Source organism: Armigeres subalbatus, chromosome 2 (assembly GCF_024139115.2).
Source record: "Armigeres subalbatus isolate Guangzhou_Male chromosome 2, GZ_Asu_2, whole genome shotgun sequence".
Lineage (NCBI taxonomy): Eukaryota > Metazoa > Arthropoda > Insecta > Diptera > Culicidae > Armigeres > Armigeres subalbatus.
In genome coordinates this window covers 407,584,726-407,600,545 of record NC_085140.1, presented here as the reverse complement: position 1 = coordinate 407,600,545, position 15,820 = coordinate 407,584,726, and positions in this window count along the sequence as shown.

Below are 15,820 nucleotides of genomic sequence, written 5' to 3'. Positions count from 1 at the left end.
AGGTCGTTTTACCCTATGATAATTTTGTAATTTAATAAGCAAATCGGCTCCGCAGAGTTTTATGTAAAACAAATGAGCCTCAAATAAACGAATTAAAAAAAAATCTATTGGCATGGCCAAAACTATCTTTCGCTAAGAATATTTCAGGTTAATTAGTGGAGCGATTTCTTAGCGACATCATTGCAGGCGTCCCTCAGGGTGGTATCCTAGAACATCAGTTGTTCGCCCTTTTCACCACTGGCAGGGCAGCACTCTCAGTAGGTGATGAGTTTACGTTTGTTTAACGAAATTTTTTTTCAGGGCTGTGCTAAATCATGCTTTCCTTAGTTACGGTTTCGACTCAAATTCCGAACATGGCTCATGTTCTGAACATTCGCTTTTAATCGACTATTTTCCTCTTTAGGAGTTTAAATTCGTTTGTAATCTTGATATTTAGTGCGGAAAACTAATAAAAGTTTTAGTTTTAGGGCGCTAAAACGCCAGTGTTCAGAATACGAGTCATGTTCGGGATTTGAGCCAAAGCGGTATGCATGAGTCGAAATCTTTCTTGTTCAACAATTGTTCAAGAAACTCCTCCATCAATTTTTGGGAGCGTGAGGGAATCACGAGCTACGTTGTTGGGCTCTCCTTCCATACATCCATCCAGCTCGCCATTCTGCAGTTTTCTGAAAGCCAAAAAAAAACCTGCTAACCCGCAGGGTTGGAAGCTATCGCGACAGTCAAAAATGCGCTTTCCGCCGGCTGCGATCCGGTCAACCGATTCCTCCGCCAATCAGCTGCATTTTGATTTCCGTGGCTATCGCGTGGTCGGTCGCATCCAGCACTAAACGGCCGTACAACAACCTGTCTGCCTCCCAGTTCCCTCGGGGTCACAGGATCGGAACGCACACCGGCAATTTATCGAGTATGCACCACACCAACAATTAATTCAAACGCAAATTTTTGCATCAACCAAAACCACAATAATCTGCATATTACCGGGAGGGATGACGAGCTTTTTTTTCTCCACTACCGCACTACCGAATCGCTGTTGTTCCCACTGGACTGGACCAAAAGAATTCCTCTATGTGGCCGGGGCGGCCTGTGCGGTCACACGATGCAGCAGCTTTGATGACCAGCAACGTGCTGCAGTGCCGACGATGATGACGCGTCGCTTAGGGATTCCATCCTGAACGAGTGGACGAGGAGGGCCGTGCAGAATGTCAGGAAACTTGTACCCATGCTCGGCTTCATTTTTCACAAATCAAAATTGCATTACAGGCAGTTTGAATATTCCAATAATTATTATAATTTTAATGGATACCCTAGCGTCGTCGTGCGTTGGGAAGCTTCACCGGTTTTCGGTGTGAAACGCTTTCGACCGAGCGTTGAAGGCTGGTTCGGCCCAGACATGTCATCGCTCATCATTATGGGGCTTATTTGAGGGAATTAATCAAAATTCATTTTTTCCTTGCTGCGCTTGAATTACCTTCGATTGGAGAACATGATGTTATATAAACTCATTGCGAAATAGGTGTTGCCTGATAACATTACTTTGTATAATTATACTCTTAGAATAGGTGCTAATTATATTTCGTTAGAAGTTACTCATCATATTTTGTTTAAAATCATTGATGTCCAAACCAAATTATCTTATGGAGTATTGTATGCTTGAAAAATTTGATAATATGCTCGGTTTCTTAGAGTGTGGCACAACAATAATTTTCAACGAATTAAATTTCCAAATCTTCAAAGCTTTGGGTGTTCTTTCTAACATGGAGTGAATGTGGCGAAATATTAAAGGAATCCGGAAGAAACCTGGTTCTACAGTCCCCCTGGTTTTTATCCAAAAAATACACTTCTAGCCCACCATTTCCTGATTATCATCAGCCGTATGCTGCCCTGAAAAAAACACCGAAATTGAACGAAATAATTCGGAGAATTCCAACAATTTTCAATCACCAATGCAACCTCTCAACTTTCCCACCAAATCTCAGTTAATAAACTTTGACCCGTGTGACCCCCATTGCCGCGGTTGTGCTGTCTCCGGGTCCCATCGTCGTCGGTCGTTGCTTCTGAGGAGAAGATCTGTTTAACTTGATGACTCGAGCCTTCGAACACGAACACGGGCAGTATCAGGAGTGCCCCTCCAAAACCAATCCACGTGAAGCCCTCATCCTAATACGTCGCAGCCTCACTGGCACCATGGCCGATAGGTTGTTGCTGTTGTTGTTGTTGTTGTTTACCTGTGCGCGGTGATTCCGTTTCGTACTTTTCAGCATCCATTTTTTCGCCGGCAACATCTTCTTCATCCAACTGCATGCGACGCAGATCCGTCCAAAAGCGGCTGGTACCTACGCGGAGCAAGCAAACTCGAAAACTACTTTTGGCACGGATAACATCTTTTGCCGTCCTTCATCTCAGACTTTTTCGCGATATTTTCCTACGCCCGCAGAAGTGGAATATATTCGAGCCCCTTCATATGCAGTAGTTTCTTCTAAAAGCTGACCAAAACTCATTTTTTCCAGAACAGAAATCCCTTATTTGAAAATATCATCCAGCAGTGTTGATTCGAGAACTTGAATTATTTTGGCCAGCATAAATGAAGAAGAACCCACTTTGCACCGGCAACAAGCTCTTCAAAAGATGATCTGATACCTGCTCACAGTGAACCGGTTGGTCCCGCAGGCACTGCTCTGCAGCTCGAGTCACTTCTTTACGACCAGTGAGATGTATAATTTAAAAATTATAAACTTGCACCGCACCAATTCATCATGGTTCGACGCGATCGGCTGGATTGATGAGTGCAATTCAGCGAAAACGAAGGAAGGTGGATCAAGACGATGTGATCGCATTAAAAGGCAAACCTTAAGAGAATTTCGAAAGGTGCATCCGATTGAAAGTTTCAATAGAATTTGATTCCGAAATTTATTAGTTGGAGGTGTGAATGTGTCAATTTGGTATTTGTTTCCAGTCGTACCCGTGTCGCACCAGAACAAAATAGACAGTCGCATGAGGCAATCACCATCCACCATAGTAGACTATCACAAACAATGTACCGTTGATTTAGCAACAATGTGTTTCCTTCAGATTACCACCCCTTGGTCGATGGGTGGCAACTACGACATACGAACATAGGTCAACACTGCTTGCAAAAGAGCACACGACATCTCTGTGAACAGACGAGGCAGATATGTTGTACCTCTCCCTGACATCCCTGAAGCGACTAAGGCCGATGCTGCAGCAAGCAGCAATCAAGACTAAACGAAGCTATTGAAAATTAAGGCTTTCCTCCTGCCACCACGCCGGCACTGGTTGGATCGGATGGCGGTAGCCAACCTGGCCTATCGTTGCACGTTCGGCGTTGGCGTATATCTCAGGCGGTTTGGCTCACGTGCTGTCACCGCTGCCAGTGCCGTTGGCGTGATTGCCTCTGTCGGTGGGTGACAACGTGTTGATGTTAGAAGTAGAGCAGTCCTACAAGGTACGAAACGGCACAAATATGGGACTGATCAAAAGGTGTGGTATACCGGTCTGTGCTAATCGACTTTTAATTATTGGGATTTTGCTATCTGTTTAGGAGTACTATTTTTATTTTACTGATCAGGCCCGCCAACAAAATTATTAAATGAGGATGGCGAGAAAAACAGTAGAGCTGTGCCTGATACGTTTGTTTTGTACAAGTATTGTAAATTAAATTCGGGAATGAGACAGAGCTTAAGACATTATGTGGGTTGGAAGCTGTAGTCCGAGCAAGTTCGAGCAACTAGAGGTGGTTCGGGATTTTGACATTTTGACTGTTGGCATATGAATCACATATTTATGAAAACAGAAGCCGGACCTTTGCAAAGGAACTAAACTTAGATATTTCCTGCAATGATCCGAAGAAACGTCCATTGCGACCTAACTCAACTCTTCGGTGTCAATATTCAAGAATTCTCGAGTAAGTCCGAGCTACTTCAAGTAAGTTCGAGCTGAAGCGGGCTTGGTAGTCATATGGCTACTGCTTCTGCCTCATACGCAGGAGGTCGTGGGTTCAATCCCAGGTCCGTCCCATTCTCCTACTTTGTATCTTTCTCTTTATTTCTCATGTTCTAGCAATCGCTAGAACTTGAAATGGACTTCCATACCGTTTCCATTACTATTCCTATACCTTCAACTTGAGTATTCTAACAGTAATCTGCTAGAATTGGAAATGAACTATAGAGCTCGTTTCCTACATCCAATTAGAAATCCCATCAGTTACCTTCTCCTATCTATCACATTGGCAGCTCGTTAACCAAGACGAACCTCTGCTTCTCCAACCTAACCCAGAAATTCCAACAAATTCCGCATGAACTCGTGGCAAGTGCAGAGGTATATTCGGCTTGCAGTGGGCGAGTGATTCCCTACATTTGCTTGCATTCTGACGTGGCAGGCGCCAGTATGACCTAAAAAATGTACTTGTACATGTACAGTACTTGTACATTGAAGATGTGTGCTAGTCCCAAGCAAACATCTGTTGGTTCCCTGTGCAAGAACAGCTGATCTGGTCATAATGGAGTAGCAACTACGAGCAGTCAATCAATCTCAAGCTCAAGCTACTTCAAGTAAGTTCGAGCTGAGTTATTAGACAGCACTAGTACGTGCGGGAAAAGTATATTGAAAACAAGGATATGTCGGATCGTGCCATCGGAAAAAGTTGGGCATCGTGAATTTCATTGTGGCTAATATCATAACGGTTCGAAGAACGTCTGAGTGTTGATCGAGAGCGGAGATACAAGAAAACCCAGATTAATCCACCTAGCGGTGTTGGTGCCTCTCTCGTTTTTTTTCGAGTGAGTAATTTCTACGCACTTTCGGTATGAAAAAAAAAGTATTTTGGCCATAACTTCTGAGCCCATAATCCGATCCGGTCAATTTTCAATAGGAAACAATGGGACATATCCGCGTCGAATGAAACTTGTTGCGAGTAAAAGTGTAAGTGCTTAAAAAGTGAGTGAGAATTTTCCTAGTATAAAAATATTTTTTGGCCATAACTCCGAAGCCCATAAACCGATTGGGCCAATTTTTGATACGAAACAATGGGACAAGAATGCAACTTGTTGCGAGCAAATCGGTTAAGGATAAGTGCCTGAAAATGAGTGAGATTATTTTGCGCATACACATACACACACACATATATTTTTTCAAGATATCAGGATTTCGATTTTGTATTTTTTGATATTCCCTCGACTCGGAGGCTCGGAAGCCTCCTTTCAAGAGGCTCGGAAGCCTCCTTTCAAGAGGCTCGGAAGCCTCCTTTCAAGAGGCTCGGAAGCCTCCTTTCAAGAGGCTCGGAAGCCTCCTTTCAAGAGGCCTCAGAAGCCTCCCTTCAAGAGGCCTCAAGCCTCCTTCAAGAGGCCTGGAAGCCTCCTTCAAGAGGCCTGGAAGCCTCCTTTCAAGAGGCTCAGGCCTCCTTCAAGAGGCTCGAAGCCTCCTTCAAGAGGCCCGGAAGCCTCCTTTCAAGAGGCTCAGCCTCCTCTCAAGAGGCTCAGCCTCCTTTCAAGAGGCCCCTCGGAAGCCTCCTTTCAAGAGGCCCTCAAGCCTCCTTTCAAGAGGCCTCAGAAGCCTCCTTTCAAGAGGCTCAGGCCTCCTTCAAGAGGCTCGAAGCCTCCTTCAAGAGGCTCAGCCTCCTTTCAAGAGGCCTGGAAGCCTCCTTCAAGAGGCTCAAGCCTCCTTTCAAGAGGCCTGGAAGCCTCCTTTCAAGAGGCCTCAGGCCTCCTTTCAAGAGGCTCAGGCCTCCTTTCAAGAGGCTCAGAAGCCTCCTTTCAAGAGGCTCAGAAGCCTCCTTCAAGAGGCCTGGAAGCCTCCTTTCAAGAGGCTCAGAAGCCTCCTTTCAAGAGGCTCAGAAGCCTCCTTTCAAGAGGCCCCAGCCTCCTTTCAAGAGGCCCGGAAGCCTCCTTCAAGAGGCTCAGCCTCCTTCAAGAGGCCTGGAAGCCTCCTTCAAGAGGCCTGGAAGCCTCCTTTCAAGAGGCCTGGAAGCCTCCTTTCAAGAGGCCTGGAAGCCTCCTTTCAAGAGGCCTGGAAGCCTCCTTCAAGAGGCTCAGAAGCCTCCTTCAAGAGGCCTCAGAAGCCTCCTTTCAAGAGGCTCAGCCTCCTTTCAAGAGGCCTGGAAGCCTCCTTTCAAGAGGCTCAGAAGCCTCCTTTCAAGAGGCTCAGAAGCCTCCTTTCAAGAGGCTCAGAAGCCTCCTTTCAAGAGGCTCGAGCCTCCTTTCAAGAGGCCCCAGCCTCCTTTCAAGAGGCCTGGAAGCCTCCTTTCAAGAGGCCCCAGCCTCCTTCAAGAGGCCCGGAAGCCTCCTTCAAGAGGCTCAGAGCCTCCTTCAAGAGGCCTGGAAGCCCTCCTTCAAGAGGCTCGGAAGCCTCCTTTCAAGAGGCTCCGAAGCCTCCGTTCAAGAGGCCTCGGAAGCCTCCTTTCAAGAGGCCTCAAGCCTCCTTTCAAGAGGCTCAGCCTCCTTCAAGAGGCCCGGAAGCCTCCTTTCAAGAGGCTCAGAGCCTCCTTCAAGAGGCTCAGCCTCCTTTCAAGAGGCTGGAAGCCTCCTTCAAGAGGCCTCGGAAGCCTCCTTTCAAGAGGCCTGGAAGCCTCCTTCAAGAGGCCCAGCCTCCTTTCAAGAGGCCTCCAGCCTCCTTTCAAGAGGCTCTGGAAGCCTCCTTCAAGAGGCTCAGAAGCCTCCTTTCAAGAGGCCTCAGAAGCCTCCTTTCAAGAGGCCCGGAAGCCTCCTTTCAAGAGGCACTCAAGCCTCCTTTCAAGAGGCACGGAAGCCTCCTTTCAAGAGGCACGGAAGCCTCCCTCCAAGAGGCCCGAAGCCTCCTTTCAAGAGGCACTGGAAGCCTCCTTTCAAGAGGCTCAGAAGCCTCCTTTCAAGAGGCTCGGAAGCCTCCTTCAAGAGGCCCGGAAGCCTCCTTCAAGAGGCCCGGAAGCCTCCTTTCAAGAGGCTCAGAGCCTCCTTTCAAGAGGCCTGGAAGCCTCCTTTCAAGAGGCTCAGAAGCCTCCTTTCAAGAGGCTCCAAGCCTCCTTTCAAGAGGCTCGGAAGCCTCCTTTCAAGAGGCCCGGAAGCCTCCTTTCAAGAGGCTCAGAAGCCTCCTTTCAAGAGGCTCAAGCCTCCTTTCAAGAGGCCCAGAAGCCTCCTTTCAAGAGGCTCAGCCTCCTTTCAAGAGGCCTCAGCCTCCTTTCAAGAGGCCTGGAAGCCTCCCTTCAAGAGGCCCCAGCCTCCTTCAAGAGGCCTGGAAGCCTCCTTCAAGAGGCCTCAGAGCCTCCTTCAAGAGGCTCAGAAGCCTCCTTCAAGAGGCCTGGAAGCCCTCCTTCAAGAGGCCCGGAAGCCTCCTTTCAAGAGGCCTCAAGCCTCCTTTCAAGAGGCTCCGGAAGCCTCCTTTCAAGAGGCCCAGCCTCCTTCAAGAGGCCTCAGAAGCCTCCTTCAAGAGGCCTCAAGCCTCCTTCAAGAGGCTCAGCCTCCTTTCAAGAGGCCTCAGAGCCTCCTTCAAGAGGCCTGGAAGCCTCCTTCAAGAGGCCTGGAAGCCTCCTTTCAAGAGGGCTCGAAGCCTCCTTTCAAGAGGCTCAGAAGCCTCCTTTCAAGAGGCTCGGAAGCCTCCTTCAAGAGGCTCAGAGCCTCCTTTCAAGAGGCCCGGAAGCCTCCTTCAAGAGGCTCAGAAGCCTCCTTTCAAGAGGCTCAGGAAGCCTCCTTTCAAGAGGCTCAAGCCTCCTTTCAAGAGGCCCGGAAGCCTCCTTCAAGAGGCTCAGAAGCCTCCTTTCAAGAGGCCTCAGAGCCTCCTTTCAAGAGGCCTCAGAAGCCTCCTTTCAAGAGGCCTCAGAGCCTCCTTCAAGAGGCTCAGAGCCTCCTTTCAAGAGGCCTCAGCCTCCTTTCAAGAGGCTCAGAAGCCTCCTTCAAGAGGCTCAGAGCCTCCTTTCAAGAGGCTCAGAAGCCTCCTTTCAAGAGGCTCAGAGCCTCCTTTCAAGAGGCTCAAGCCTCCTTTCAAGAGGCCTGGAAGCCTCCTTCAAGAGGCTCAAGCCTCCTTCAAGAGGCTCAGAAGCCTCCTTCAAGAGGCCCTGGAAGCCTCCTTCAAGAGGCCCAGAAGCCTCCTTTCAAGAGGCTCAGCCTCCTTTCAAGAGGCCCGGAAGCCTCCTTCAAGAGGCCTGGAAGCCTCCTTCAAGAGGCTCAGAAGCCTCCTTTCAAGAGGCCTGGAAGCCTCCTTTCAAGAGGCCCCAGCCTCCTTTCAAGAGGCCCGGAAGCCTCCTTTCAAGAGGCTCAGAAGCCTCCTTCAAGAGGGCTCAGGCCTCCTTTCAAGAGGCCTGGAAGCCTCCTTCAAGAGGCTCAGAAGCCTCCTTCAAGAGGCTCAGCCTCCTTCAAGAGGCCAGCCTCAAGAGGCTCAGCCTCCTTCAAGAGGCCTCGGAAGCCTCCTTCAAGAGGCTCAGAGCCTCCTTCAAGAGGCTCAGAAGCCTCCTTCAAGAGGCCTCAAGCCTCCTTCAAGAGGCTCAGCCTCCTTTCAAGAGGCTCTGGAAGCCTCCTTTCAAGAGGCCCGGAAGCCTCCTTCAAGAGGCCTCCTTTCAAGAGGCTCAGCCTCCTTTCAAGAGGCCTGGAAGCCTCCTTCAAGAGGCTCAGCCTCCTTTCAAGAGGCTCGGAAGCCTCCTTTCAAGAGGCACAGAAGCCCTTCATTCAAGAGGCATGGAAGCCTCCTTTCAAGAGGCACAGAGCCTCCTTTCAAGAGGCATGGAAGCCTCCTTTCAAGAGGCATGGAAGCCTCCTTTCAAGAGGCACAGAAGCCTCCTTTCAAGAGGCACAGAAGACTCCTTTCAAGAGGCACGGAAGCCTCCGTTCAAGAGGCACGGAAGCCTCCTTTCAAGAGGCACGGAAGCCTCCTTTCAAGAGGCACGGAAGCCTCCTTTCAAGAGGCACGGAAGCCTCCTTTCAAGAGGCACGGAAGCCTCCTTTCAAGAGGCACGGAAGCCTCCTTTCAAGAGGCACGGAAGCCTCCTTTCAAGAGGCACGGAAGCCTCCTTTCAAGAGGCACGGAAGCCTCCTTCAAGAGGCACGGAAGCCTCCTTTCAAGAGGCACGGAAGCCTCCTTTCAAGAGGCACGGAAGCCTCCTTTCAAGAGGCACGGAAGCCTCCTTTCAAGAGGCACGGAAGCCTCCTTTCAAGAGGCACGGAAGCCTCCTTTCAAGAGGCACGGAAGCCTCCTTTCAAGAGGCACGGAAGCCTCCTTTCAAGAGGCACGGAAGTCTCCTTTCAAGAGGCTCGGAAGCCTCCTTTCAAGAGGCTCAGAAGCCTCCTTTCAAGAGGCTCAGAAGTCTCCTTTCAAGAGGCTCTGAACTGCCGTAATCTGGAAAAGTGACGTAACAGCCATTTTACAACGTGCATGTTTTCCATTTTTCTGTTAAAGAGCTCGATGAGTAGTACTCGTTAACACCATTTTGGAAAATGGCGTATACGTCACTTTTTCAGATTACGACAGAGAAGCCTCCTTTCAAGAGGCTCGGAAGCCTTCTTTCAAGCTATATTTTGTATCCAAGGTGTTTTTGCTTGGGCCCTTGTCAAAAGTTTGGCTATAGTCAAAATGGAATGTATTTTCAAAATTGCAGGGAAATAACAAAAAAAAATACAAAAATAAGTCAACCATCGATTTCACAGAGAATTGCTCAGAAGTGAGTTTGAATGTTTCCCATGTATTATTACTGTTGTAGTTACCGATATTGAAAGCCATATTCTTACCCATTTTTGAAATTCGAAAAGTTGATTTTCATTGGCACCCTAGTACCCAACCATCATCGACTTCAAAGCCAATAACATTATTATTGAATTATGCATTTCTCGGTTATTATTGTCACGTCACTTATCACACTTTGTAATGTGAATGAAACAAAGAACTATTGAAGATTTTATTCCTTGTTGACTGCTGTTTGTTGCTGCGAGAATTACATATTTAGAATGACAATATGGAAAGTTGGTTAATGTTTGTCTAGTACAACTTTTTTTCGAAAAATTCAAAAAAAGGAGGTCAAATGTATATCGAATGTTTGGAACAACGTATTGACTGCACTGATGAATTTAATCTTCCCTTATTATTTTTAAATTAGGTCGTTACAAATATTTAATTAACTTTTTGTTCTTCTGGTCTCCGAAAGATCAAGGGGGAGATAATTAAAAATAAATATTAAAATGAGACGAGTTTAAACAATCCCATTGAATTCCACCACTTAATTGTATCCTGACAGATACGTATTTCGACCTCAACAGTAAGGCCGTCTTCAGTGTCTCGTACTTGACTCGACTTCGACTCGAGTCGAGTCAAGTACGAGACACTGAAGACGGCCTTACTGTTGAGGTCGAAATACGTATCTGTCAGGATACAATTAAGTGGTGGAATTCAATGGGATTGTTTAAACTCGTCTTATGACAGGTAAAAACATTCCAATAAAAAGCTCAAAATAATTTTCTTATTAAAATGAAAAAAATCAAAAAACTCCTCGGATTTGTTAACGAATGTTTTGAAAATCCTCAACATTATCCGAATTTTATTTTGTTGTCCCTCAAAATATTTTTTTTGACTAAAAAAAAATCCGGGGGGGGGGGAGACAAGATAGATTTTAAATATTTGTATCGGCCTTATTCTAAAATATTTTTTAATAGTCGATAAGGTCACATTGTTATGACTCAAAAATATATGGAGTTCATTAACATACATAAAGTCACTACTCAATTGCACAAACCAATAGATCCCCAAAGAATACTTCATGGGTGACACATTTTCCGTTCCGAATTGACGAAGGAAGAGTCGCGCCTTGACAACCTTTGCTTTGCAATCCACCGCGCGCCGATTGCTGCCCACCAGATCGAGACGGCGAGGAATGCTGCTGGTTGTGCGACTTTTTGCCTCTTCCGTCCTCCGTCGGACTATGTGCAGGTATTGCAAATTGCAAGCAAACAAAGCGCAAAAAAAATCTTCACGTCCAAAGCAGATCCTCGTGGTGGACACCGCAGAAGGAACGGATTGAAAGACTGACAGTAGTATGAGGAAGAGTATAGACGATGAGCGAAGAAAACACACAGAGGGCAAAACTGCGCGCCGTAAAGTTGTTGTGATCCGGCGCGAGGACGACCGGCCGAACCGAACACCATCCCATCAGTCCCAACCCAACGCGCGAAAGATTAAAAAGAACGATACCCGCGCAGACAGAGAAATGATTGTGTGTGATAATGAAGATTGATGTGTTGTGCGTGCTCGGGACCGTGCATGACTTTGTTAATTATCTCTATTAGATTAGGGCGGCGAGCGGAGCGTATTCCCTCGGGTGGTGTGCAAGGCGTGGAGATTTTAAAATAGGATTTGCATCGCCGCTGCACTATAGGATTTCGGGCGGTCATTAATCGAAAATGTCATGTCTTCCGAATTATTTTAAAATATTTTCTCTCCATTGTCAATACTCTAATTAAGAGAAATTCTGAATTTGAAGTCTCTAGGTGCACTAGTTCCAAAGATATAAGGTGGCAAAGTCAGAAATGGGTAAAAAAGTTAGCAAATTTTCTGAAAAAATATTTTATTTTCAACTCTTTATTGAAATATTTTTTAAATGTTTTTTCTTCAATGTTAATACATCATTACAAAGGTTATTGTATAAGCTTTTAAATGGTGTGCAAAAACTAATGGTTACACTGTGAAAAAAATTGAAAAAATGCGGAAGCAATATTTTTTCCAAAACGACGCTATTTTCAACTTTGATAGTGAAGAACTTTTTTTCCTCAGGAATCCCCAGGTTCTTTTATGATACACATCAAGGACAAAGCTTCGACTAAAATGTCCTGAAAGAATTTCTTGCCAGTATTTGCAATTAACAGAGTTAAGTCACTCTGATTTTTTTCATTTGTTTTTTACCGTGTTTTGCCTCTCTCGTACTCCAAGGTTAATGCTCATTCCAAAACGAATGTTTGATAGAAGGCCCGGAGACCCCTAGTGGTATATATCAACTAACTCAGCGCGAAGAATTGAGGTGATGTCTGTATGTGTGTGCATGCGCGTCTGTATGTATGTGCGCAAAAGAACGCAATCGCCATTTAGACACTTATTTGTGTCCGATTTTCTCGCAACAAGTTTCATTCGACGGGAAATCTAGTCCCATCGTTTCCTATTGAAAATGGGTCAGACTGAACTATGCGCTCAAAGGGTATGGTCAAAATACATTTATTGGTAATAACTTCGACTTTATTTATAACCATTTGAGCTCATTTAATTAACTTTTCAAAGGAGTAAATGAATAAAACCCCCAATGCAATGCAGCACAACGGTAACGGAAGGATTTAACAGTTCGCTCATATATTTCCTGTCAAATTTTACCGTTTCCGTCGCCATTCCGCTGAAATGCGTTTGGGGCTTGAGTGGTTTGAGTCATTCTCTAAACCTAATTTTCTGAGCTATTCATTAGCTACTGATGGAGAACTAAATATGAGATTTCATAATATGTAAATATTTATAAATCTCCTGGAATCAATAATTCCCGACATGTTTATTGCAAAAGTAAAGACGAACAATATCTTAGTTAGAACGGAGCGTATGAAATTCCTGCTAGTGTTCATGAATGTCTGGCTAATGGTAGGGAAATATTTATTCACTCATCTACACTTTGAGGTTCACTGGCTGAACAACCAGCGGAAAGTCAATATAAACAGTTGAAGAAATTTAGAACTCATAATGCAAGAAAATGATCAAGAGAGGCAAATGTTGACATTTTCCTTCGTGCCTTACATGAATCAGATCCATTTTAAGCTCGATTTGGATAACGAGGAGACGTTGGAAAAAAATTTTTCACTTAGTTATTCTTATGCCATGCGTAATTTTGTAATATTTGAAGATTTTCAAAAGTTCTTTATCTTCTAATACTTTAGATGAATTTATCTCATCTTCCATCGTTGATGGAATTGAAGAAAATATCATTGAAGACTTAAACCTTGACACAGAGAAAGAATTATGCTGTATATATTTTGTAGAAAGCATGAAAGCAAAGCAAAAGGAATTCAAATAGGGTTGTTATTTAAATTAAAAGCAGTTTGCTTTGCGGAAGAATGGAGCATTCTTACATTCCACAATGAATGCCCGCATCTTTTGAGAATAGATTAATCCCATTTTTTTAATAACTTGTACACGTAAAAATGTCATGGATTGCGATTTCTAATTTGCTAATACCCTTTTCAAAAGTTATTTTCAATTCTGATTATTTGATTAACATTTAATGCTTTATGATCCTTCAGATCCTAGTACTTTGTCAAACAAATTGTTCTAAATACAAATTGTGAGGCATGAGAGTGAGAACAAAAAATATCACGGAATGTCATGAAATTAATGTCATTTAACATGATCGCCGCCATAATGTCCATAAATTGCTGAACTTAGTTTTTGTACAGCCCCTTCCTTCTCCTTAAGAAAACGCACGAAATTTCAACTTCCCAAATAGGTTTGCTTTGTCACGTTAATCGAACCTATGAAAAAATAATTACTTTATTAATAGACGCTCCCCAAAGGGGGGGGGGGTTGGAAATTGTATATTCATGCTATTTCGACCATACACAGCTAAAACTAAGTGGAAAATCACTTTAAAAGTCCAGTTTTATTTTTGACCGCTCGCTTGTATGGGGATCCCCCATAGTGCGCTGCGGTGAACTTTGGTACGCGGAAAGCGGCCAGGTAAATTGCTTGGACTTACTTGGGGAATTTGTACACTGAGGTCGCTTTTTACTCGGGTGAATTTCATAAAATTTTCGGTCTACCGAAATATTCACAGATTTTTAAATACCACCTGATTTTTTTCCGATTTTGTCGTGAGGTCAACTCAATGTTGTATTCAAGCCAACAACGGTCATAAACAGCAAAAAACAAATTGCGTGAAAAGCGACCCCAGTGTATTCTTTGAGGGCGTATGGAGGGGGTTCCGCATTTCTCTGGTAAGATGCACGGCAAACAATCAGGTTGATAGGTTCGACTCCCGGTCTGATTTTGGAAATTTTGGCTTTCGACTTATTTTACTGAAAATGCCTTTTCCATTCGGAATTCCCGCAATTGGATGCTTTTCGTCAACGGTAGCCAGCACCATGTTTTATGATGGGGCGAATAGAAAATTAGCTATTGCCTCATTTTTATCATCACCTGATCGATTTAATCATAAATCAGATTAATAACACTGAATCGTACCATTGTATTGAGTATCATTTTTTCATTTGAATCTCATATTTCAGCCTAAAAACTAATAATTATTCGATTTTTTAATAAATGAAAAATCAGATTGTTGTCAGTTGGTATCCAATATAGCAAAGGCATTATTTATATAAATATCATAAAAATTGATAAATATGAATGGAGAAGAACTTGCATGACATATTCGTTCCATGAGTATGTTATCATTACAATGTTGACGAACTCATTTTGCCTTTCAACAGATGCTCAGCATTTACAACAAATACTTTACTGAAACCCAACCAACAACATCATATTTGCAGAAATATTTGTTTTTAAGGACAATCCTCACGGAATCCAAATTTAAAAGTACTCGCGTTTTCAAAGGCAGCATGCGTGAAATAATAAAAATGACAGTTTTGCATTGTTCCCGTATTGAGTGGTGTGCCCTTGAAAACGCAAGTACTTTTAAATTTGAATTCCGTGAGAATTGTCCCTAATTTATTTTGCTAAGCACACGGAGAAGATTTTACTAAGATTCAAAACCTTAAATATTGTTCCAGCACGAATTACTCACGTCTCAGAATTATTTTTTTCCCGCGCAATTATTTGATCCCAGGTGGCTTTGAACGAAGATAAAAACTAATCATCACCTTGAAAACCACCGTGTGCCATTGGAATGCCACACCAAGTGATGACCGTCAAGCGGACGCGAGATCATCAACGGTGGAACAAATCAATATAGGCTTAATTAAATAAATAAACGAGACGTGATGCCCCGCCGGATCACACGGATAATGATACTAACGAGTCTCCGACCTCATCTCCTGCGACGGAGACGATTCCCAAGGACTACCGTCTGTCTTTCTTGGAGTGTTCTTGCTTTGCATTAAGGGGATGTGATTAATAATTTTCTATGATGCTTTGGTTAAAGTTTGTTCAGTGGATTGTCCTTCGTCTAAAAGACGTGAAGACGATAATACTATTCTACATATTGAATTTTGTCACTTAATTTGTTTCTTGAACTGTTTGTTTGTCACTGAATGCATGAAAATAATCGTTACAAAATCGTTTTTTTTTTTCGTTTTTGGATGGTTTGGATGGTCTTCCGTTCAAACTGAGAGATTATTTTTTCTTAATTGCTTCTTTTTTTTACTACTCGTCTTAATAAGTTATCTTATTTCGCTTAATTTTACATTCGTCCTGGTCCTTCCACGTTTGAGATTCCGCATACCCCTACTACCCACCTATAAATGGCAAGTGAACTAATTTCTTCTTATTTCCAATCCAAAGCCAGTCAGTTTGGACTCAGCTAGAGAAAAAAAAAATCATCCATCCAAGGGGGAACCGACACAGGATTCCTTTATTTGGTGTGACTCTGTGATAATGAGATCCCACAATACGGGGAGATTGCCACCCGCGCGCTTCGTCGTTCCAATTGACGACCATCACGGCCACGGCCACGACCGACGACGAATGAAGGATGACAGCGGAGAGACATGCGGACTCGATTACTCTGAGGTTTCGGTCGCCGCGGCGCGACATAGAGGCAGTCAGGCAGTCCCACCAGTCCCATGTGCTCATTAAAGTGAGAAAACCAGAGCGGGACAGGAAATTAGAAGAAAAGCTTCAAGTGAAATAATTGCTAACGCTTCCGCGGTGGAAG